Genomic DNA, 24,083 nt, shown 5'->3' on the forward strand with positions numbered 1-24,083 from the left:
TGGCATTCTGTTTTCAAATTATTCATATTCAGAGTGAATATAAATATTTGAGTTTTCTCTATGACTTGTTGCTGATTCTTTTAATTAACCTTTTTTTTTTTTTGGTTTTACCATGTAATGCTAGAAGTTTTACCTTTTTTTTCCTGATAAAATATGCATAGCTTATGATTGACATTGTTAAGTGTATAGTCCAGTGGCTTAAGTACATTCACATCATTGTGCAACCGTCACCACTGCCCATCTCTAGAACTTTGCTGTCATTCCAAACGGAACTCCTTTCCTTTCTCCTTCCAGCTCTTGGTAACCATCATTCTTTCAATCTCTATGAATTTGACTATCCCAGGTATCTCATATAAGTAGGATTGTACAGTATTTGTCCTTTCATGTCTGGCTTATTTCACTCAGCATAATGTTTTCAAGGTTTCATGCATTTTGTAGCATGTGTCAGAATTTTTTTTCCTTTTTGGCATTGGATAATATTCACTTGTATGGACATATGACATTTTGTTTATCCATTCATTCATCAGTGGACATTTGGGTTGTTTCCTGGTCTTTGTAAATAGTGCTGCTGTGAACATGGGTGTAGAAATATCTCTTTGAGACTTTGCATTCAATATTTTTTTGATATATGCATACTCAGAAGTGGAATTGTGAGATCACTTGGTAATTTTTTGTTTAATTTTTTGAAAAACTGCCATGCTGTTTTCCACAGTGGTTGTGTCATTTCACATTCCCATTAGCAGTGCTCCAGGATTCCAGTTTCTTCACCAACACAGGTTATTTTCTGTTGTTTTACAGAATAATAGTTATCCTAATGGATGTGTAATGGTATCTCATCTTGGCCTTTATGTGCATTTCCCATATGATTAGTGATGTTGAGCATTATTTTATGTGCTTTCTGATCATTTGTGTATCTTCTTTGGAGAAATATTTGTTTGAGTAGTTTGCCCTTTTTTTTTTTTAAGTTTTTAAATTGGAGTTCAAGTTGCCAACATATAGCATAACACCCAGTGCTCATCCCACCAAGTGCCCCCCTCAGTGCCCATCACCCAGTCACCCCAACCCCCCGCCCACCTCCCCTTCCACTACCCCTTGTTCATTTCTCAGAGTTAGGTGTCTCTCATGTTTTGTCACCTTCACTGATATTTTCATTCATTTTCTCTCCTTTCCCTTTATTTCCTTTCACTAATTTTTATATACCCCAAATGAATGAGACCATATAATGTTTGTCCTTCTCCGATTGACTTACTTCACTCAGCATAATATCCTCCAGGTCCATCCACATCGAAGCAAATGGTGGGTATTTGTCGTTTCTAATGGCCGAGTAATATTCCATTGTATACATATACCACATCTTCTTTATCCATTCATCTTTCAATGGACACCGACTTTGCCTGTTTTTGAATTGACTTGTTGTTGACTTTCAGAAGTTCTTTATATATTCTGGATATTAGTCCCTCATTAAATGTCAGATTTTCAAATATTTCTTCCCATTCTGTGGGTTGTCTTTTTACTCTATTGATAGTGTTCTTTGATGCACAGAAATTGTTAATTTTGATGAAGTTCATTTTATGCATTTTTTCTTTTTTGCTTATGCTTTTGGTGTTATATTCAAGAAATCATCATCAAATCCAATGTCATGAAGATACCTACCTATGCTTTCTTCTTAGAGTTTTATAGTTTTAACTCTTAACATTTGGGGTCTTTGATCCATTCTTTTTTTTTTTTTTTTTTTAAGATTTTGTTTATTCATGAGAGAGAGAGGGAGAGAGGTAGAGACAGGCAGAGGGAGAAGCAGGCTGCATGCAGGGAGCCTGATGTGGGACTCGATCCAGGGTCTCCAGGATCAGGCCCTGGGCTGAAGGCGGTGCTAAAACCGCTAAGCCATCCGGGCTGCCCATCTCTCTCTTTTTTTAGGTAGGTTCCAGGCCTAGCACAGAGCCCAACATGGGGCTTGAACTCACAACCCTGAGTTCAGACCTGAGCTGAGATCAAGAGCCGGTCGCTTAACCAGCCCTGGTATATGTTTTTAAGGTGCATTTACTTAGTTGGTATCCTCCAAGTGGTTTTCTTACGTTGGTGCCACCGATAGAGCTATTACTTTAAAAGGGTCACAGATTAATATATAACTGTACCAAAAAATCCCTGTAATTCCGTCACTAAATTAATAAATAACATTTATTGAGTGCTTCCTATGCTTACTAGGTATCTAACTTGAGTCTCCCAATAAGCACAGCATGTGGCCAAGGTGGCACAGTCAGCATGGATGGAACCAGACTTTAAATCCAGGCAGGCTGATTTCACAGCCTGTACTGTATTTACAGTCCTATAAAATTTAAATCTCTACCATAACAGGGTTATGTGGGATCCAACTAGGTTGGGTACATAAAATACTTGTGGTAAGGCTAATGAAAGGACCAAAGAGAACCTATGAAATTAGCTGGCAGGGAATTTTGAGGTCTAGCTGCACAATTTGAATTCTTCCTTTTTCTCGCTATGGTTTAAGCTCCCTAACTTGGCTGTAGTATGTTTGAGAACAGTTCTGGGATTCACTAGGACTTTTACAACAGTAGAGATTTTAGGGCCCTCTAATTTACTTTGCTTCCTTTTGGCCAAATAGAATGGGAAAATAATGGAGATGCCAGGAATCATCCTCTCTCTACTGCTTCCCTGGGGTGGGGGTGGGGGGTTACCTGCCTTTTTCTACCAGGGTCTTGCCTTCATCTCCATGACTTACTCTTTGTGCTGCAGATAAAAACTTTAGCCCTTGCATCTTGAGAATAGGGGTTGGGCAGAAGATGGGAGCCAATCATTAATCTTGTACTGAAATTTGGAATGCAGTTGTCTGGAGGTCTGTAGACTTCTCTGGGCTTTGTCACTGCCCTCCAGCCAAAGACCACTGGGAATATACCTGTATATGTATGTGGTTGGACAAGTTGGGTTGATTGCATGTTGCAGTAAGAAAAAATGTGTACCATCGGGAACTATAGGGTGTTTCAATAAAAGAGCCTTAAAAGGAACTTCTAAAAATAGGATTTGGGCTTGTGTTGGGTGATTTGGAAAGGTTTAAGGAGATGGGGCTTTGATCTGTATTGGATGCTGTTAAGAAGCAGAGATAATTCTATGATTGAGTATCTTAATCTTATGTAGGAGGAGAGAAGTCAGGGTGGGGTGAAGTTAAAAGTAGTTGGTAAAGAAGCAAGTCATTCATATAAGCCATAGTGGGGAAATATTTGGTCAATTTTATGATTTGGAATTTTTTTTTTTTTTTGCTTTGTTCAGGCTTGATTACGGTGGTGTTGTTTATTGTTTGTCCATTATGGTCACAGAGTGCCCATCTCTGATGTTACTGTGCTCTGCACTTGTTTATTTTCAAGAGAAGAAACATCAAGGCCAGCCGTGAATGCCTCACTCTGAGCTGCTAGCCAGTTTATAGCAACAACAAGGCCCAGCTGATAGTAGCAGGCCAGCTTCCAGGTGTCAGGGCTGCTTTTCTTTTTCTCAGTGTGGTCCATGAAGTCTTAGAGTGGAATGGTGTAGTAGATACAAATCCAATAGCTGACATATATAGATTTTATAACATAAGTGAGTGGAAAGGAATGGGATAGAGGTATAGAGGATTCTTTGTATTTGATTTTGATAAACTGGGTTAAATGAATTTCCCCTGGTAGGTGGTACAGTAGCCCATTAAGATGTTCATGTGGTAATCTCTGGAACCCATTGTTATCATACGTGGCAGAAGGGACTTTGCAGATGTGATTACCTTAAGGGAGAGATTGTCCTAGAGTATCTGGGTGAGTGCAGTATAATCACAAGGATCCATATAAGACGGAGATGGGAGAGTCAGAGTTAGAGAAGATGTGAGAACCAGCAGAGGGTAGAGTGAAGCACTTTTAAGATAAGTCAAGGAAAGTGAATTGGCCTCCAGAAGCTGGAAAGTCAAGGAAATGGATTCTCCCTAGAGTCTCCAGAAGGAACTAGCCTTGCTAACATCTTGATTTTAGCCCAGTGATACCTATGTTGGATTTGTGACCTTTAGAACTATGAGCTAATAAATTTGTGTTAAGTCACTAAGTTTGTGGTAATTAGTTAGAGCAGCCAGCCACTCAGAATCCTTCATCAGGAGGCTTTGACCTTCACAGTTCTCCTTGTGAGTATATCTCACTTCTCTCTAGTTATGTGCTGAAGGCTGAAGGAGACTGAGGGATTTCTAATTGCATGCGAGATGTTTTTTCTTGTTATTTCCGTCTTAAGTGATAACTGGAAGTATATTTCCTAAGACGTATAGGCATCCAAAGAATTGTCATGTCATTTCAGCACGATTTCTAGTGTTAGTTTTCCTTTTATTTCCAAGCTAATGGCATACAGTAGGATAGAATATAAAATCTCTGAGAGCTGTGTACTTTGTTTTATTCTCTACAGTATTTGTAGAATTGTAGATATTCACTCATGATGTTAAGGTTTTGAAGATTATATCCAAATGTAGTAATATAGGTTGATTTTCTGAAAACCGTGGTGGTAATGTAATTCAAGGAACTTAAGGCATTGTAAGAAAAAAAACAGACACAAGGTGATAAAGTTCAGAATTTATCTTTGAAAGCCCTTGTGTTTTAACACTTAAGATGGAATAATTCAGAAAGGGCACGTAATAAAGACAATAAATTTTAATTTTACACTGTTGATATCTGTTATCTGGTGTGTTAGAATCTTTGGAATCTTGTTTCCTAGAATTTCAGTAGGATCCTTGTAATGCATTTTGGATTGTTTTGAATAATATGCATTATTATCTGTTCTTCTGTCCTTTTATCTGTCCTTCTATCCAGACATCCTTCTGATTTTTGGCTCAGGGTTGTTGACTCCTGGGACCCAGCTTCTCACTATCTTTCTACTGGCACAGAAGAACTTGTGTGCTGGAGGTGAGAGACGCTGTGGGTGTCCTTTCCCAGATGTTGGGGTGTAGAACCTTAGCTCTTTGCGTGATGAATCCATGTCAGAGCACCTGGTATCTTTTCTGTACCCGTTCTCCTACTGCCTCCACAGACAGTAGTGGGGTGCCTTCTGCAGCTTAAATTTGCCTTCCCAAGATGACATCATAAAAACTATTTCCCTGTCATCTCAGTTTGTTTTTTTTGTTTTTTTTTTTTTTTAGTATATGTGCTGCTGAAGCGAGCACTCAGTTTGTTTTTTCATTGCTGACCCATCTCCACCAGGAATGACTTGAAATTTGAGGATGCCAGAATTTTTTGTTTTTTATATATTTATTTTTAAGGTTGTATTTATTTATTCATTAGAGACACAGAGAGAGAGGCAGAGATCCAGGGAGAGGGAGAAGCAGGCTCCTCGCAGGAAGCCCGATGTGGGACTCGATCCCAGGACCAGGATCATGCCCTGAGCTGAAGGCAGATGCTCACCCAACTGAGCCACCCAAGCATCCCAATTTTTTGTTTTATTTTTATTTAATTTTTTTTAATTTTTTGTTTTAAAAAAGCTTTGTGGAATTAAATTTGCAGGAACTGCACAAATTGTGTGAGGGGAAATTGAAGTTGGAGAGGGAATACAATATCATTTTCTTTTCTTTTTTTTTTTTTAAATTTTTATTTATTTATGATAGTCACACAGAGAGAGAGAGAGAGAGGCAGAGACACAGGCAGAGGGAGAAGCAGGCTCCATGCACCTGGAGCCCGACGTGGGATTCGATCCCGGGTCTCCAGGATCGCGCCCTGGGCCAAAGGCAGGCGCTAAACCGCTGCGCCACCCAGGGATCCCCATTTTCTTTTCTTTGTGGGTCTTTTGGTGGCAGGACTGATGATAAAACTTGTAGTGTTTTGGGGGCATCCGGGTGGCTCCGTGGGTTAAGTGTCTGCCTTTCAGCTCAGGTTATGGTCCCAGGGTCCTGAGATTGAGCTCTGCATTGGGCTGCCTGCTCAACAGGAAGCTTGCTTCTCCCTCTCCCTCTGCTTGCTGCTCCCCCTGCTTGTGTGCGCTCTCTCTCTCTCTCTCTCTCTCTCAAATAAACAAAATCTTAAAAAAGAAAAAAAGGCAAAAAGCTTGTAGTGTTTCAGTTGTGTAGGTCATAGATTTTCTAGATAGAATTGTTAGTTATTCTGATATTTAATTAATAAATCAAATTTTTTGTATATCTTCGTCGGGGCTTAGGATTCAGGAATATTCTGCATACCCTATAATTAATTAATTTTTTAGAGTGAGGGAGAGGGTAAGAGTGAGCAGGGGGTTGGGGGCAGAGGAAGAGAAAAAAATCTTAAGCAGGCTCCCAGTAAAGAGCTTGATGAAGGGCTCGATCTCATGACCTGGAGATCATGCCTGGAGCCAAAACCAAGAGTCAGACACTTACTGAATGAGCTGCCCAGGTGCCTCTCCCATACCCTTTAAAGTACAGTTTTTGGCCTTTAGAAGTCATTCATCTAACATTGTTTTAATTTTCCTCCGATCTATGTCTATATCTTTCAAAGAGCACCATAACTAAATATGGAATTTGACAAAAAGCTGAGCATCTAAGACTGCAAGGAGGGTTGTTTCACTAGCATACTAATTCATGCTTCTATAGTGATTCTATGGGATTGATCTATGAGTTTGTTGATGTTATTTGAGTATCAGATGTATTAGGCCTGTACTGTTTTTATTCGTAGTTAATTCTTTTTTTCAAAACCCCAAATTTTAACCTTTATATTTTATTGACAACCTGAGCTTCTCTTTATTGCACAGCAGTACTGAAAGCTGAACAAGGAGGCAGATTTGTTGGGTTTGGAACAGGGCAGTGTAGGTTCCAGTCATATCTTTCCTATTTAGTAGCTGTGTGATACTGGGCAAGTTGCTTAATCTCTTGGAATCTTAATTTTCTTGTCCATGAAAATGGGAATTATAACATCACCTTAAAGATGTGAGAGTTAAGTGAGATAATGCTGGGAAAGTGCTTGGCATGGTACTAGAGATGTGATCATTACTTAGTACCTTGGGATTTATTATTTCTGTTGACTTTGATGTATTGAATTAAGTTTTTTTAAGAATAGATGATTTTTGAATGAGTTTCAGAGTTCTAGTTACCAAGAGCACTTGATGTAACTTTGTTAACTTGAAGGACATCTAGAAAATGAAAGAGCAAGGTGATGGGAAATTTTTTCTTCATGTTCATATTTTGCTTTTGCTTCTGTACTTACACTCCAGGAAGTTCCATGTAGTAGCTTTTAAATATGTTCCAGGGCTGGCTACATAATTTTGGAAGCCCAATTCAAAATGAAAATACAGATTCTTTATTCAAAAAGCAGGAAAAAAATGCTGTTAAAAGTATTTTAGTACTTGAGCACTTGGGTGGCTCAGTGGTTGAATGTCTGCCTTTGGTTCAGATTGTGATCTTGGGGTCCTGTCCTGGCATCAAGTCTAGCATCAGGCTCCCTGTGGGAAGCCTGCTTCTCTCTCTGCCTGTGTTTCTGCCTCTTTCTGTGTCTCTCATGAATAAAAAAAACCAAAAAACAAAAAAACAAAAAAACAACAACACAAAAACCAAAACTAAAATATAAAGCTTTTTCTTTTATTATGTGTTTTTCCCCTAAATTGCTGTGGTGCTTTTTGTTTAGTGTTCAATGTTATCCTAAATAAAAAAAAAAAAAAACTATTTTAATTCCAGTATAGTTACTGTGTTATATTAGTTTGGGGTATACAATATAATGATTCACCAATTCCATGTATTACCCAGTGCTCATCAAGTTAAGTGTGTTAATCCCCTCATGTATTTCACTCATCTCCTCCCTGGCAACCATCTGTTTGTTCTCTGTAGTTGAGTAGTTTCTTGATTTGTCTCTTTATTTCCTTTGTCCATTTGTTTTGTTTCTTAAATTCCATATGTGAGTGAACTCATGTGATATTTGTTTTCTTTGACTTATTTCCCTTAGCATTATACTCTCTAGATACATGCATGCTCTTGCAAATGGCAGAATTTCATGCTTTTTTATGGCTAAGTAATATTCCATTATGTCTGTCTCACATCTTTTTCCATTCGTCAGTCCATAGACATTTGGGCTGCTTTCATAGTTGACTATTGCAGACAATGCTGCAGTAAACATAGGGGTGCATATATCCCTTCAAATTAGTATTTTTATATTCTCTGGGTAATACCCAGATCGAAGGGTAGTTCTATTTTTATTATTTATTTATTTTATTTATTTATTCAAGAGAGAGAGAGAGAGGGAGAGAGAGAGAGGCAGAGACAGAGACACAGGCAGAGGGAGAAGCAGGCTCCATGCAGGGAGCCCTACATGGGACTCGATCCAGGGACTCCAGGATCATGCCCTGGGCTGAAGACAGGTGCTAAACTGCTAAGCCACTCAGACGTCCCTTATTTTTTATTTTTAAAGATTAAAAAAAATTATTCATTTGAGACAGAGAGATACAGAGGGAGAGAGAGCGCATGAACAGGGCAGAGACAGAGGCAGAGGGAGGAGTAGGCTCCCCACTGAGCCAGGAGCCTGACATGGGGCTTGATCTCAGGACCGAGAAATCACGATCTGAGCTGAAGGCAGATGCCTAACCATCTGAGCCACCCAGGCGCCCCGTCCCCTATTTTTTATTTTTTTAAGGATCCTCCATAACTGTTTTCCACAATGGCTACACCAGTTTGCATTCCCACCACAGTGCCCAAGGGTTTTTTATTTTACTCCATATGCCAACACTTTTTGTTTCTCGTGTTTTTTATTTTAGCCATTCTGACAGGTGTGATGTGACATCTTAATGTGATTTTTGATTTGCATTTCCCTGATGAGCGATGTTGACCATCTTTTCAGGTCTGTTGGCCATCTGGATGTCTTCTTTGGAGAAATGTTTGTTCATGACTTCTGTCCATTTTTTAATTGGATTATTTGTTTTTTGGGTGTTGTATAAGGTTTTAAATAAAGACTTACCTTTATCAGATATATCATTTGCAAATATCTTCTATTACATAGATTGTCTTTTAGTTTTGTTGGTTGTTTCCTTTACTGTACAGAAACTTTTTATTTTGATGTAGTCCCAGTAGTTTATTTTTGCTTTTGCTTCCTTTGCCTCAGGAGACATATCTAGAAGAATGTTGCTATTGCCAATGCCATAGAAATTACTGCCTGTGTCCTCTTCTAGGTCTTTCAAGGTTTTGGGTCTCACATTTAGATCCTTAATCCATTTTGAGTTTATTTTTGTGTGTGGCCTAAGAAAGTGGTCCAGTTTTATTCTTATACATGTAGCTATCCAGTTTCCCAAGAGTACTTGTTGAAGAAACTGTGTTTTTCCCATTGCATATTCTTGCCTCCTTTGTTAAAAATTAATTGGCCATGTAGTTGTGGGTTTATTTCTGGGTTTTCTATTCAGTTCCTTTGATCTTTGTGTCTATTTTTGTGCCAGTACCATACAGTTTTGATTACTACAGCTCTGTAGTAAAACTTGGACGTGAATGTTCTCTTGAAATCTGGAATTGTGATACGTCCAGCTTTCTTTTTCTTTTTCAGGATTACTTTGTTTATTCAGGGTCTTTGGTGGTTTCATACACATTTTTAGGATTGTTCTGTGAAACATTATTTTTATAAGGATTGCATTATATCTGTAGATTGCTTTAATAATATAAAAATTTTAACAATATTTGTTCTTATAATCCATAAGCATAGAATGTCTTTCGATTTTTTGTGTTGTTTCAGTTTCTTTCATCAATGTTTTAGAGTTTTCAGAGTACAGGTCTTTCCCCTCCTTCATTAAGCGTATTCCTAGGTATTATTTTTGTTGCACTTATAAATTGGATTTTCTTAATTTCTTTCTGCTGCTTCATTATTAGTATATAAAAATAATGCAATACTATTTTTATTTTTATTTATTTATTTAAAGATTTTATTTATTCATGAGAGACACAGAGAGAGAGAAAGAGAGAGAGAGACATAGACACAGGCAGAGGGAGAAGCAGGCTCCACGCAGAGAGCCGGATGTGGGACTTGATCCCGGGACCCAGGGACCACGCACCAGACCGAAGGCAGGCGCCAAACCACTGAGCCACGCAGGGATCCCCTGCAATACTAGTTTTAAATGCAAATGTAAGAGCATTGAACCCATGTGGAATCACTGAAATTATGCAATTTATACTTAACAGTTCATATATGTATATGTATTTTGTGCTCACCAGAGCACATGTGTGATGCCATGGAAATGCCTCACAAAACAAACTCAACTGTTTTTTTTTAACTGTTTTTTTTTTTTTTTTTAAAGCTTTACTGAGATATGATTCACATGCTGTATAATTCACCCATTTCAGTGGCTTTTAGTGTATTCAGGAGTTGGGTTGCCATCACCACAATCTAATCCTGGAATATTTTTGTCTCTAGCAGAAACCTTATACCTATTAGTAGTCATTCTCCATTTACCCCTGAATTCTCTTCTCTACAGTCCTAGGGAACCACTAATCTTTGTGTCCGTATGAATTTGCCCATTTTGGATATTTTGTATAAATTGAATCATGCAATATATGTTTTTTGGTGTGTCTAGCTTCTTTCAATTAGCAGGATGTTTTCAGGATTCATCTATATTGTTGCATGCATCAATATTCCATTCTTTTTTGTGATCAAATAATATTTCATTATATAGGGATCCCTGGGTGGCGCAGCGGTTTGGCGCCTGCCTTTGGCCCAGGGCGCGATCCTGGAGACCCGGGATCGAATCCCACGTCAGGCTCCCGGTGCATGGAGCCTGCTTCTCCCTCTGCCTGTGTCTCTGCCTCTCTCTCTCTCTCTCTCTCTCTCTCTGTGACTATCATAAATAAATAAAAAAAAATTAAAAAAAAATATTTCATTATATGGATGTGCCACATTTTGTTTATTCATTCTTTAGTTGATGGACCTTTAGGTTTTTTCCACTTTTTGGCTCTTATGAAAAATGTTGCTGTGAACATTTATATACAAGTTTTTATGTGGATGTATGTTTTCATTTTTCTTGTGTGGAATTGCTGGGTTGTATGATGATACCTCTATGTTGAATATTTTGAGGAACTGTCAAACTATTTTCCAAAGTTGAGACACCATTTCACATTTTTACCACTAATGTATGAGAGTTTCAGTTTCTCAACATCCTCTTTAATACTTGTTATTAACTGTCATTTTGATTTTTAATTTTAGTCATCCTAGTGAGTATAAAGTGTTATTTCATTGTGTGTGTGTCTATGTTAAAGTTTTATTTATTTAAGTAATCTCTACACGCCAGCAGGGCTTGAACTTATAACCCCAAGATCAAGATTTGTACACTGAGTGAACCAGCCACACACCCTTTATTATGGTTTTGATTTTCATTTCCCTGATGACTAGTGATATTGAACATCTTCCATGTGCTTCTTGTTCATTTGTGTATCTTCTTTGGGGGGAGTGTTTATTCAGATTCTTTGTTCTTTTTCAAATTGGGTTTTTCTGTTATTTTCTTATTATTGATTTGTAAGAAATCCTTATATATTTTGGACATAATGCCCTTATCAAACACATGACTTCCATATATTTTCTTCTATGCTGTGGGTCATCTTTTCACTTTATTGATTGTACCACAAAGGTTTTTAATCTTGTTGAAATACAGTTTACCTAAAATATTTTTTTGATCATTTTTTTAAAAAGATTGTATTTATTTATTCATGGGAGACAGAGAGACAGAGACACAGGCAGAGAGAGAAGTGGGCTCCCTGCAGGGAGCCCAGTGTGGGACTCAATCCCAGGACCCTGGGATCATGACCTGAGCCAAAGGCAGATGCTCAACCACTGAGCCACCCAGGAACCCCCTTTTTGGTCACTTTTGTATTTATGTCATATTCTAGAAGGCCTTGCCAACCAAAGTCATAAAGACTCCTGTACTTTTTTCCAAGAATTTTATAATTTTAGGTGTCACATTTATATCTGTGATCTACTTTGAGTTAATTCTTGTGTATAGTAAGGAAAGGGGAATATATCTTTGGTGAGCTAATAACTCTTCTGATTTCTTTCTTTTTTAAAAAAATATTTTATTTATTTATTCATGAGAGACACAGAGAGAGAGCAAGGCAGAAGAGACACAGGCAGAGGGAGAAGCAGGCTCCATGCAGGGAGCCCGAAGTGGGATTCGATCCTGGGTCTCCGGGATCACGCCCTGGGCTGAAGGTGGCGCTAAACTGCTGAGCCACCCAGGCTGCTCAACTCTTCTGATTTCTAGCTCATTTTTAAATTCTTTTTATTTTTTTGAGTTTTAAGAGTTCTTTCTATATTTTAGACTCAACTTCTTTGTTGGTTGGCTGTGTGTTTTGTACAAATTTCCTACCAGCTTGTGGCTTGTCTTCTTCTCTTACTAGTATCTTTCACAGAGCAGAAGTTTTTAATTATAATCCTGTCCAATTTATCATTTTTTAAATTCATGTATTATGTTTTTCAGGTCATATCTAAAAAGTCCTTGGGTGGCTCAGTGGTTGAGCATCTGCCTTTGGCTAAGGGCATGATGATAAAATTAAGCAGCCATTTCTAACAAAAATGCTAAATAAGATGGAAGTTAATGACAATTACTTAAATATTTGTTAAACAAAAAAACAACAGGAAACATTATACTGTGGAAAATCAAAAGCCATTTCCATTATCATGAGGAAAGAGACAGGTATGTCTGCTATTATTATTATTAGACATTATTTTCAACATCCTGGGAATTTTGGAGGCTAATAAGAAAATTAATATTGATTATAATTATTGGAAAAGAAGGTGATCTCTTTTAACTAGTGATATGATCACATAACTAGAAAACCATGAGATTCTGAAATTATGAGGGAGTTTGATAAATTGACCAGAAACAGTAACTATACCGAAGTCAAAAGCTTTTCTCTGTACTAGCAATCACCAGCCACAAGTCAAAATAAGAAAAATATTCACATTAACACAAAAACTAAAACAGAACTAAACACAGAAGGAATAAAGACTGTATGCAGAAAACCATTAAAATCTTATGAAGGGTATGAAACATGATGTAACAAATGAAAGGATAATCACATTTCTGGAGGGAAAAGACAAAAAAAATGCTGAAGTTAACTCTTCCAAAATTAATTTATATATTTAATGCAGTTGCAATTAGAGCCAGAATGTTTTTATTATTTTATTTTTGGAATTGAGTAAAAATGATCTTAAAATTTATATGGAAGATTGTTTAAATTTTTGCCTCAAAAAAAGAAAAAAAAACAAACCTGCAACAAGCCTAGGAAATTATAAAAAATGAAACTCCTAGAGAGAAATTTGCCCAGAGAGCAAATACACTATATGGTCATTATTATTAAAAAAAAATGCATGTTGTTGTTACAGAAATTGGCAGAGAACAAAGAATCATTTAAAAAAATTTTTTTAATAATAAATTTATTTTCTATTGGTGCTCAATTTGCCAACATACAGAATAACACCCAGTACTCATCCCGTCAAGTGCCCCCCTTAGTGCCCGTCACCCATTCACCCCCACCCCTGCCCTCCTCCCCTTCCACCACCCCTAGTTCGTTTCCCAGAGTTAGGAGTCTTCGTGGAGAACAAAGAATCATAATGGAGAGTCAGAACTGTGTCCTAGCGTACTTGGTAATCAGTCTACAGCAAAAACAGTTACTGTCAGTGGGAAAAGATGGTTTATTTAATAAACTGTGTGGGCCTAATCACTCACCATTCAGAGACACAATGTGAAACTGAACTCCCATATCACATATATGAACATCAGTTTCAGGTGGATGAGGAGAACTAACCTTATACCTCTGATTGCACACGCTGGGAATAACTTGGAGCCAGCAGGGATGGAGAGCTATACACCAGGTGGTTTTTCCTGCAGGCTACCTGAGGAAATGGTAAAGTTGTCAGAGAGAGTGTGTAACAACAGTAGGACTATAAGCCAAAAATAATAGAGAAAAAATGTGAGATATTTCCACATAAAAATAGTAAGTATATAATCTGACTAAAATTATTTAAGATGTGTAGATATACATAGAGGTGTGGAAGAAGGTACTTATTTCAGAGTAGTGGAGTTTCATATTTTTACCCTTTTACCTTCTTCCTGAATACGCTGAATTTTTTAAAAGTTTTTTTTTTTTTTTAAAGTAATCTCTATACCCAATGTGAGGCTCTGACTTATAACCCTGAGATCAAGAGTCTCATGCTCTACTGACTGAGCCAGCCAGGTGGCCCTGAATACATTGAATTTTTAATGATAAGGATTTTTATTTATATAATTGGGAAAAGTAACACAATTTTTTGTATGAATAAAATATATTCTAATAACCATGCTGGAAAGCAATATGACAGAGTATTTATATACTATGATTCAATAATCTTACTCCTGGGAATTTAAATTATGTTTGTTTCAAAAAAGTGGCTTGTATGCATTAAAATTTTCATTATCTCATTATCTTAAACCATGACAAACTAAAGAGAATCATTTCTCTATTGTTAAATAGGTTTTCTTTACTACTGATGATGATGTTAATAGTAACAACAATAATAGTAATAGCAACTTCTAGAGAATTTAAGAACAGGAAAGATCTTGTCAGCTCCACTTCTGGTAAAAAGCTGATAAAGCAAAAAGTAAAGATTTAAGTTCTTAGAGAGTTACCCAAGAGTGTAACAAGGAGTAGTAATATAATAAATGTCAGAAGTGGAAGTGGTAGTAGTGGTAATAGTCATTGTACTGGTATAAATTCTCAGTATCAGAAAGCTTAGTAGGTAAATTCTGAACTTCTGTATTGGGTAGTCAGTATATATTGTTAATGTTGGTAAATGAAACATTTCCTAGTATGGAAATCACTTAGAAAAACAACAGATTGCCTATGGAGGAGAGTTGGATGGGAGTCCTTTTTTTAAAAATTTTTATTTATTTATGATAGTCACACAGAGAGAGAGAGGCAGAGACATAGGCAGAGGGAGAAGGAGGCTCCATGCACCGGGAGCCCGACGTGGGACTCAATCCCGGGTCTCCAGGATCACGCCCTGGGCCAAAGGCAGGCGCTAAACTGCTGCGCCACCCAGGGATCCCCCTTTTTTTTTTTTTTTAAGATTATTTATTTATTTGAATGAGAGAGCGAGCATGTGAGTAGGAGGAGGGATAGAGGGAGAGAGAGAGATCTCAAGCAGACCCCATGCTGAGTGTGGAGCCAGATGTGGGGCTTGATCTCACGACCCCAAGATCATGACCTGAGCAGAAACCAAGAGGCGGCCACTTAACTGACTTAGCTACCTAGGCACCCCTGGGGTCTTAAGATCTGTATTACATCCATGTATATCTCTTTTTTTTTTTTTAATTTTTATTTATGATAGTCACACACAGAGAGAATGAGAGAGAGAGAGGCAGAGACACAGACAGAGGGAGAAGCAGGCTCCATGCACCGGGAGCCCGACGTGGGATTCGATCCCGGGTCTCCAGGATCGCGCCCTGGGCCAAAGGCAGGCGCCAAACCGCTGCGCCACAGGGATCCCTACATCCATGTATATCTCTGACACAATTTTTAAGTCATCCCTTAGAGATTTAGATACAATACCTTGACTTGAACATTTACATCATTTGTAAAAATTAACACCAAATAAATTTTTTACGTTATTTCCTTTTTCCAAATACAACATTCATTTCTTAGACCGTTGGTTCTTAACTGGGTCTCCAAAACATTATTTCCTTTTTCCACATACAACATTCATTTCTTAGACCGATGGTTCTTAACTGGGTCTCCAAAGGAAACATAGCACTATTAACTGCTGGGGGGCGGATTATGTGTTGGTATCTAGTGGGTAGAGGACCAAAATGATGCTAAACTCCTACGTTGCAAAGGACTCCTGTGGCAACAAGGAATTATTTGGTCTGAAATGTTAACAGTGCCAGGGTGGAGGAAGTCTTTTTTTTAAACTAACTGCCAAAAAATACATAAGATAAGCACAGAAATAGTTACATATACGACACAGTTTGAATAGCCTCTTACAAGTAATGCTTATTTTCTATTTTAAGTTGGCATAGTAGGGAATGTTTATATTAATTGGTACACTGTAATAACTGAATTCCTTTCTCTTTTAAAAAAAATTAGGAGGCACTTTAAGAGATTAAAGGACAGATCATTCCAAACTACTTAGTATTAAAAAAGGGAGAGAAAGCACTTTCCATTGTGATCTTACACCTGTGTTTTTTTAAAAAAAGGATTAAAATAATTTTTACTATGTCAACCAAAAATTTATATTTGAAATTAAAAGTAAAACAATACACATTACAAAGAAGCCCTGGGATAACTCATCTGGATTAAATCTATGCAGAGACTGCATATTAGAGGGAGATTCCCAAGCACCTGCCAAATGAGAAATCCAAAGAGAGTTCCCCACAGAGACTAAACTATTTTTAAAACAGTATTTTACATCATATACACATATACACAAAAATAATTCCCAGGTAAATCAAAGACCTAAAAGTAAGAGATAAAATCATAAAACATAGATGACTTTTGGTTTCCAGTTCAACTTGAAAAGAGCTTGGAAATCATCCTTCCCATCCTCTAACAGCAAGAAAAGCTGAAGAATTTGAAAATCCGCACTCTTCTTAGAGTCATCAGAGAATTGAGATTATAGGGCACATTGCTGCCTTGAAATCTGGAAAGAGAGGTAGATACTGAGAACCACAGCTTACCCAGAACAAAAGCCTATATAGCAGAAACCTGCTAAGTAGCTAGTACTCGTAGGAACACTTAGCTATAATCAATTAATTGATGGAGGCTTAGTGTGGATTAGCTAGAGAATTTGAACCTCCAGAGGTCCAGTCTTCTTAAGGGATGCTCCCACACTTTAATGAGTTTTACTTTAGGAGCTCTGCTAGGTTCTCAGGGTAAACAAACAAAACAACCACAAAAAAACCCCTGTGCTTCTGGAGAGACAGGAGTGGGGGGGGGGTGGAGGGGAGGTGGAGGGGGGGAGGGAAAGTAACCATTCTAGAAAATGTCCAGAACATTTTTTTTAATAATAAATTTATTTTTTATTGGAGTTCAATTTGCCAACATACAGAATAACACCCAGTGCTCATCCCGTCAAATGCCCCCCTCAGTGCCTGCCACCCATTCACCCCCACCTCCCGCCCTCCTCCCCTTCCACCACCCCTAGTTCGTTTCCCAGAGTTAGGAGTCTTCATGTTCTGTCTGCCCAGAACATTTTGTTCACCTTTGACAAAAGGCTTGTCCTCAAGGGAAATTGTTTTTTTACCAGAACCACCCCTTTCCACTAGTCTGTCAGATTTCTATAGAACAGGGGATTACAGCTAAAACTGCAAGTCCCAGACTCTCTTTAAGAGGAAGTTCCTGGAGGAAATGAAAGGCAAAGGGAAGGACATTCTAGCCTCTGGTCCCTACAGCTACATCAAACAGTAAACAGCCTGACTCACAGCCAGAAATACCTCACTGAAGACCTATTTACCCCAATTCCTTTTATCCTATATATAATGTCTGACTTTTAACAAAAAATGACGACAAACTAAAAGGCAAAAAATACAGTTGGAAGAGACAAAGCAAGTACCAGAAGCAGACTTAGATATGACAGAGATTTGGCGATAACCACAATTTGAAATAACTAATAAATATGCCAAGAGCTGTAATGGAAACAGTGTACAACGTGGAAGAACAGATGGATAATGTAAGCAAAGAGATGGAAACTTTAGGAAAGAATCAAGGAGTGGTAGAAATAAACTGTATTAGAATGAGAGGGATGCTGGGTGACTCAGCCATTGAGCGTCTGCCTTCGACTCAAGGAGTGATCCTGGAGTCCCAGGGTTGAGTCCCACATTGGGCTCCCTGTGTGGAGTCTGCTTCTCCCTCTGCCTGTGTCTCTGCCTCTCTCTCTGTGTCTCTCATGAATAAATAAATAAAATCTTAAAAAAAAAAAAAAGAAACAATCTGGGTAGGCCTGTATCTTTTAAAGAAACTGAATCAGCAAATGACCTTTTTTTTTTTAAGATTTATTTATTTATTCATAGACACACACACACACACACACACACACACACACACACACAGAGACACAGGCAGAGGGAGAAGCAGGCACCATGCAGAGAGCCTGACGTGGGACTCGATCCAGGGTCTCCAGGATCACGCCCTTCGGCTGCAGGCGGCGCTAAACCACTGTGCCACCAGGGCTGCCCAGCAAATGACCTTCTAAACACCAGTCCTAGATGGTTTCTTTTTTCTTTTCTTTTTTTTTTTTTTAAAGATTTATTTATTTATTCATGAGACAGACACACACACACACACACACACACACACACACAGAGGCAGAGACACAGGCAGAGGGAGAAGCAGGCTCCATGCAGATAGCCTGATGCAGGACTTGATCCCGGGACTCCAGGACTACCACGACCTGGGCCGAAGGCAGGCGCTAAACTGCTGAGCCACCCAGGGATCCCCTCCTAGATGGTTTCATTGGTGAAATCTACCAGTCATTTAAAGAAGAAGTGATAGCAATTCTCTGTAATCTCTTACAGGACATTCTAGGAGGCTGGCATTACTTTAATACTGAAATTGGACGAAAAGTTTGCAATAAAGGAAAGCTATAGATCAGTTTTTGTTGAGTATAAATGCACAGTTCTGCAAAAAAAAAAATTAGCAAACTAAATCCAACAGCATATCAAAAGAATTATTATACACCATGACCAAGTGGAATTTATTCCAAGCATTTAGGGCTGGTTCAACATTCAAAGATCACTTAGTATAATCCATCGTATCAACAGACTCAAGAAGGAACAACATATAATACTATCAGTATCGTATCAGAGAAAGCATTTGACAAAATCCAACACCCATTTTATGAAAAAAGCTCTCAATAAACCAAGAATAGAGGGGAACTTCCTCAGCTTGATAACATCCACAAAATATCTACAGCTAACTTCATACCTTAATGATGAGAAACCAGAAGCTTTCCCACTAGGATCAGGAACAAGGCATGGATATCCCCCCTCTTCTCACTGCTTTTCAACACTGCACTGGACGTCCTAGGTAATGCAGTGAGAAAAGGAAAGGAACTGATAAGTGTACAAATTGGAAAGAGAAAAAGCAGACTGTTTTCATTCTCAGATAACATGATAGTCTAGGTAGAAAATCCCAAAAAGTCAGTAACAACAACACAAAACTGGGATTAATAAGAGTTTATAGCCGGATATTAAGATACCACATTAATACACAAAAGTCCATTACTGTCCTGTATACCAGGATGAAAAATTGAAATTTGAAATTAAAAATACAAGTCTATTAACATTACCATGAAGATGGGGCACCTGGGTGGCTCAGTGGTTGATCATCTGCCTTTGGTTCAGCGTGTGATCTCCAGGTCCTGACAGGGAGCCTGCTTCTCCCTCTGCCTATGTCTCTGTTTCTCTCTCTCGGTCTCTCATGAATAAATAAATAAAATCTTTAAAACAGCAACAACAAAAAAACCTCCAAAAAACCATTAGCATGAAGAAAAAAAGTGCTTAGATATAAAGCTAACAAAACGTTTACTTGATCTATATGAGGAAAACTATACTCTGATGAAATAAACATCAAAGAAGATCTGAATTAGTGGAGAGCTATTCCTCTCCTGGAAGGAAGACTTAATATCACTTAGATCTCAGTACTTAACTATTTATTGAGTGAGTAAACTTGGTAGGAAATAGTTATAAAGCAGTTTAATTGTCTCTCACTGATGCTTACAAGGATCATGTGTTGGATCTGTGTTCCCTTCCTTTGGTGACAACTTTGGCTTATCAATTGCCTTATGGTTACTCGCACATATTGAAAAATCAAGTCCAGTCTAATTTAAACTTCTACCATTCGTCCTATTCAAAATGTCTTCCCTGTGCCCTGATTGTGCCTGATGAAGGGAAGGAACCAGCACTGGGAAGGAGTCCAATTTACTCAGTTTATTTTAAAATTATTTATCTAGGCACTAAGGAAGATTTAAGAGATATATAAGATAGTTCCTGTTTGTATTAGTACCTTTAATGTGCCTAAACTATATATAATAAAAAGTTTAGGAGACAATTTACATGAAACGTTTAATGGAAATCTGTGGTTGTGCTAAAGTATTGTGAACTAGGAGTATTGTGGGGGTCCAAAAAGAGGCGGGCTTTGTGGGTAGAATAGTTGTGCTTGGGTGTAGAACACGAAGGACAGAATGAGTGACAACTGGTTCTGGTGCCAGCTTCTCAAATAAAGCTGTCTTTCCTTTACATTTTGCTGGAGTCTAGGTCTCAGAAGGGCTTTAGAGAAACTTTGTTGGTGATTTACAGTGTAAGAGTATACAGAATCTGAAGTCTCAGTAAGTAATAGAGTGTAATATTGTAGATGACATTAATGAACTTGATATTACTTCCTGTGATAATCTTGAAATATAGAATGTTTGCTCCTTGTTTATGAGGAAATTCTGTTTTACCCTTATTGAAACACAAGTTGATGGACACAAGGCCATTTATCATGATGGTGCTAATAACATAAAAGTGGATATCAGCTTGTGTTTCAAAGTCATGTTACTTGTTCTGGAGATAGAGCATTGGTATTTTGTTTTCTTACCTCTTTGAAAGGTGGTTTGTTGCAGTTATAAACAAACAATGAACATATGCAAATATATCTGAAAAGAATGCTTTGAGCTGCTGGCAAAGAAATATTCGGTGTATTTTTAATCAAATAGGGTTTTATTTTTCTTGTAAAAGTCTGGAAGAATGATATATGGTACATACTATAGATGGATGAACCTTGTAAATATCATGCTAAGGAAGGAAGCCGGACACAAAACAGCATGTTTTCAGTTGTATGAAATATCTGAAATACGCAAATCCATAGAAACAGAAAGCAGATTACTAGTTGTGAGGGTCTGGGACATTGGGATGACAGAACATGGATGTATAGGGGTATACAGCATTGAGTATGATAAACCCACTTATTTACTAGAGTAATCTTGATACTTTTAAAGATTCATATTATTATGTATTTGGTTTACATTTATTTATTCTTTCACAGTGAATTGAAGACTCCCAACTAAAGTAGTAGTTACATTTTCCCTTGCATTTTCAAATTGTGGTCTAGGGATTTCTGGGGGTTGATGGTTAAAATCCTGGGAACGGATTAGTTTACCAGTGAAGAGATTGTGGATTGAGAATAGTTTTCTGGCTTGGCCTTGAAATCATAGAGTAATAGTATGTTTTGTTTTGTTTGTATTAGAAGAATATATTTAAAGGCTGGCAGGAAAAGGGAAGCTAGTGGTGGAGACTGGGTGAATAATCAGAGAAGGAGGACCATTGCTGAAATAGAAGGGGCTACTCAGAGGTCAGGTGGAATTGTGAGAGTGAAATTTGGCTGTTAAGATCTTCACTGACCACTGCCAGAGCGCTTGGAGTTGGGCAGTGGACGTCAAGTCAGATCTGTGATTGGAGGAGTGAGTGAGTAATACCCAGTGCAAGTCTCCCAAGTAGAGGCTGTGGAGGAGGGGAGGAGAAAATAGGGCAGTTCTTAGAATCCTCAAGCCTCTGCTTTTACCTGCAGCTTCCTCAGCATCCGAGAACCAGGCTGTCATGTTGGGCATCAGCAGTGGGCCTCCTGTGTAGCTCTGAGGTTCGGCTTGGGCTTGCCTGGAACTGTGAAGTCCATTTCATCTTACTGTGGCTCTCACTTCTGTTCTCTGTTTATGGAGTCATCCTCCTGTGTGACTTCTGTCTCCACTCTACGTGTAACTCTTATTTAAGGAACTTGCTTCAAGTTCACTGAAAAACGGAAGCCATCAAAAGGGAGCATTTTTGTGCTTTACCACACGTTTGCTTACCTACTTGCTATGGAACATTAATGTTCTGTTCTCTCCTGCTTTTGCTCTTCTTCCTTCTGACTAGGGATACATTTATTTTTAGCTCCTCACCTTAAACACATTGCTTTAGCACTTCTCCTTTTTCTTTCTTGCATCAATAATTTTTCTCTCTACCTGATTATTATTGCAACTATGTGTAACTTTTCTCATCTTAAAAAAAAAAGCAAACTCTCTTAGCAGTTCCCATCACATTTCTTTTGCTTCCCTTTATCATAAAATTCCTAGAAAGAGATATATACATTTTGTTTCCAGTTCTTCTGTCTTAATTTACTTCAGTCAGGGTTTTGTATTCATTACTCCAGAAAAACAGCTCTTGTCAAGGTCACTGATAACCACCATGTTGCTAAATCCAGTTGTCAATTCTCAGTGCTCATCTTACTTGGCCTGTCAGCAGCATTTGACACGGCTGGTAATTCCCTTTTCCTACATGAGCTTTTTTCATTTGGCTTTTGGGACATCACAGTCTCTTGTTTGCCTCCTGTCTGCTGACTGCTGCTTCTCAGTTAGCTATTGCTTATTCCTTCCATCAAGTTGACTTGTAAATATTTGAGAGCTTTGGGGCTTGGTTCTCCGACTTCTCTGGCAGTACTCACTCCCTAGGATAGAAATCTCATCTGGCCTAAGGCTTTGAATATCTATCTCCTTATGTCCCCTCTGCCCCTCACCTTAAAAAAAAAAAAAAAATCCTAGTGAGGCTCCTTCCCTGGACCGTACAGATTTTTAAATCCAGCCCTTTCCACCTGAGTGAATAATAAGTATTTCACATTCAGCATTATAAACTGTATTTTTTACTTCCAATGCCAAATAATTTTACTCATAATCTTTCCTGACTCCGGAAATACCCACTATCTCTTTCCAGGTTCATAGGCCAAGCCTTATCCCTGCAAGCCCTGTCAAGTCTGTTTTCAAAACATACCCAGAACTTGATAATTTTTGATATTTCTGCTACACAGGTCCACGTGACATCTCTTCTAGATGATTGCAGTACACTCCTAACTGGTCTGTTTGCTTCAGGCCTTAACCCTTCTAAGTTATTTTCCACATTGTACCTGGAGTGAGTCTTTTGTACTCTGTCAGGTCCTATCACCCGTCTGCTCAGCATGCCAGTGGTTTCTCATATCACTCAGGGTAAAAACCAACACTTACTTCACTGTTTGTGAGACTGACAGTTAATACGAACTACCTGACCTCATCTCTCACTTCTTTCCTCTCACTGTAGGAACACACCAGAGCTTTCCCGGTCTCAGACCCTTGCTGTGACTGTTTTCTGTGCCTTGAGTACGCTCCTTCCAGATTTCTGCATGTCTTGCTTTCTTTTCTCCCAAAGGCCTTCCTCAGATGTTACCTTATTAGTGAGATGTGTCCCTATTCCCCTAGACCTGCACCAATCGTCATTTGCCCTGCTGACACTCCCTGTTTGAATCCTGCACCCATCATCATGTGCCCCACTGACACTCCCTATTCCTCTAATCCTGCACCAGTTGTCATGTGCCCCGCTGACACTCCCTATTCCCTTAATCCTGCACCAATCATCATGTGCCCTGCTGACACTCACTATTCCCCTAAACCTGCACCAAGCAGCATTTGCCCTGTTGGCTATTGATTGGCTGTTTTCTTAGTTGAATATAAGCTCAGTGAGGGCGAGAACTTTGTTTTCTTTGCTCTTCTGTTCCCAGTTCTAAAAAGAGTGCCTGGTGAACGGTGAGCTCCCAGCAAGTAATTGTGGAATGAATTGAATTTCAGGTAGCTTCTGTCATAAATATTAATTCTGTTGGTCATATGATCCCTCTGACTTTAACCTCGTAAGTCAGTTTCTGCCCAGTAACCCTTCTTTCCAGTGCTCTTGCAGCCCTAATCAGACTTCACCATTCTGTTGTAAATTCTCCCCCCCCCCCATCCTTAACATCTTCTTAGAAGACCCCTTCTGTTTACATTTCTTCACCAATAACTGGTTTCCATTTTGACCCATTTTCCACACCCTAAAGGATTTTGGGAGAAAGTAGTGATGGTGTTTACATTCTGTTATCCGTTTGGAGTTCTTGATGGGCTCCCAGCAGCAGGCCAATCTGATGCTTTCAATTCTTGGCTCCTTTTTTGGTCACTGTCAGTATTGGCTATCTCTTGTCACTCTCCCGCTTGTATTGGAAGAATTGTGACATGAGGCTCATGGTCATTTCCATTCTGAGTATGTCATTTCCTAGAAGACATTGTATAGTGGCTGTTCATACTTAGATCTAAGGTCATTTTTAGTCATGTGGCCAA

The 24,083-nt window shown here is 38.5% G+C and overlaps 1 protein-coding gene and 2 long non-coding RNA genes across 11 annotated transcripts in view; 2 read left to right on the forward strand and 1 right to left on the reverse strand.

Moving 5' to 3' along the window:
• LMBR1 (limb development membrane protein 1) overlaps positions 1–24,083 on the forward strand; it is a 146,752-nt gene that overhangs the window by 1,893 nt on the left and 120,776 nt on the right. The window lies entirely within an intron of this gene.
• LOC140604978 (uncharacterized) lies at positions 276–16,845 on the forward strand. The gene is made up of 3 exons (XR_012007764.1): positions 276–343; positions 12,403–12,618; positions 15,294–16,845. It is a non-coding gene; the product is annotated as an uncharacterized lncRNA (long non-coding RNA).
• LOC140604979 (uncharacterized) lies at positions 15,206–21,962 on the reverse strand. Its single transcript, XR_012007765.1, has 2 exons — positions 18,884–21,962; positions 15,206–16,601 (listed from the first exon to the last, which is right to left on the reverse strand). It is a non-coding gene; the product is annotated as an uncharacterized lncRNA (long non-coding RNA).

The sequence above is a fragment of the Canis lupus genome, chromosome 15, assembly GCF_048164855.1.
Source record: "Canis lupus baileyi chromosome 15, mCanLup2.hap1, whole genome shotgun sequence".
Taxonomy (NCBI): domain Eukaryota; kingdom Metazoa; phylum Chordata; class Mammalia; order Carnivora; family Canidae; genus Canis; species Canis lupus.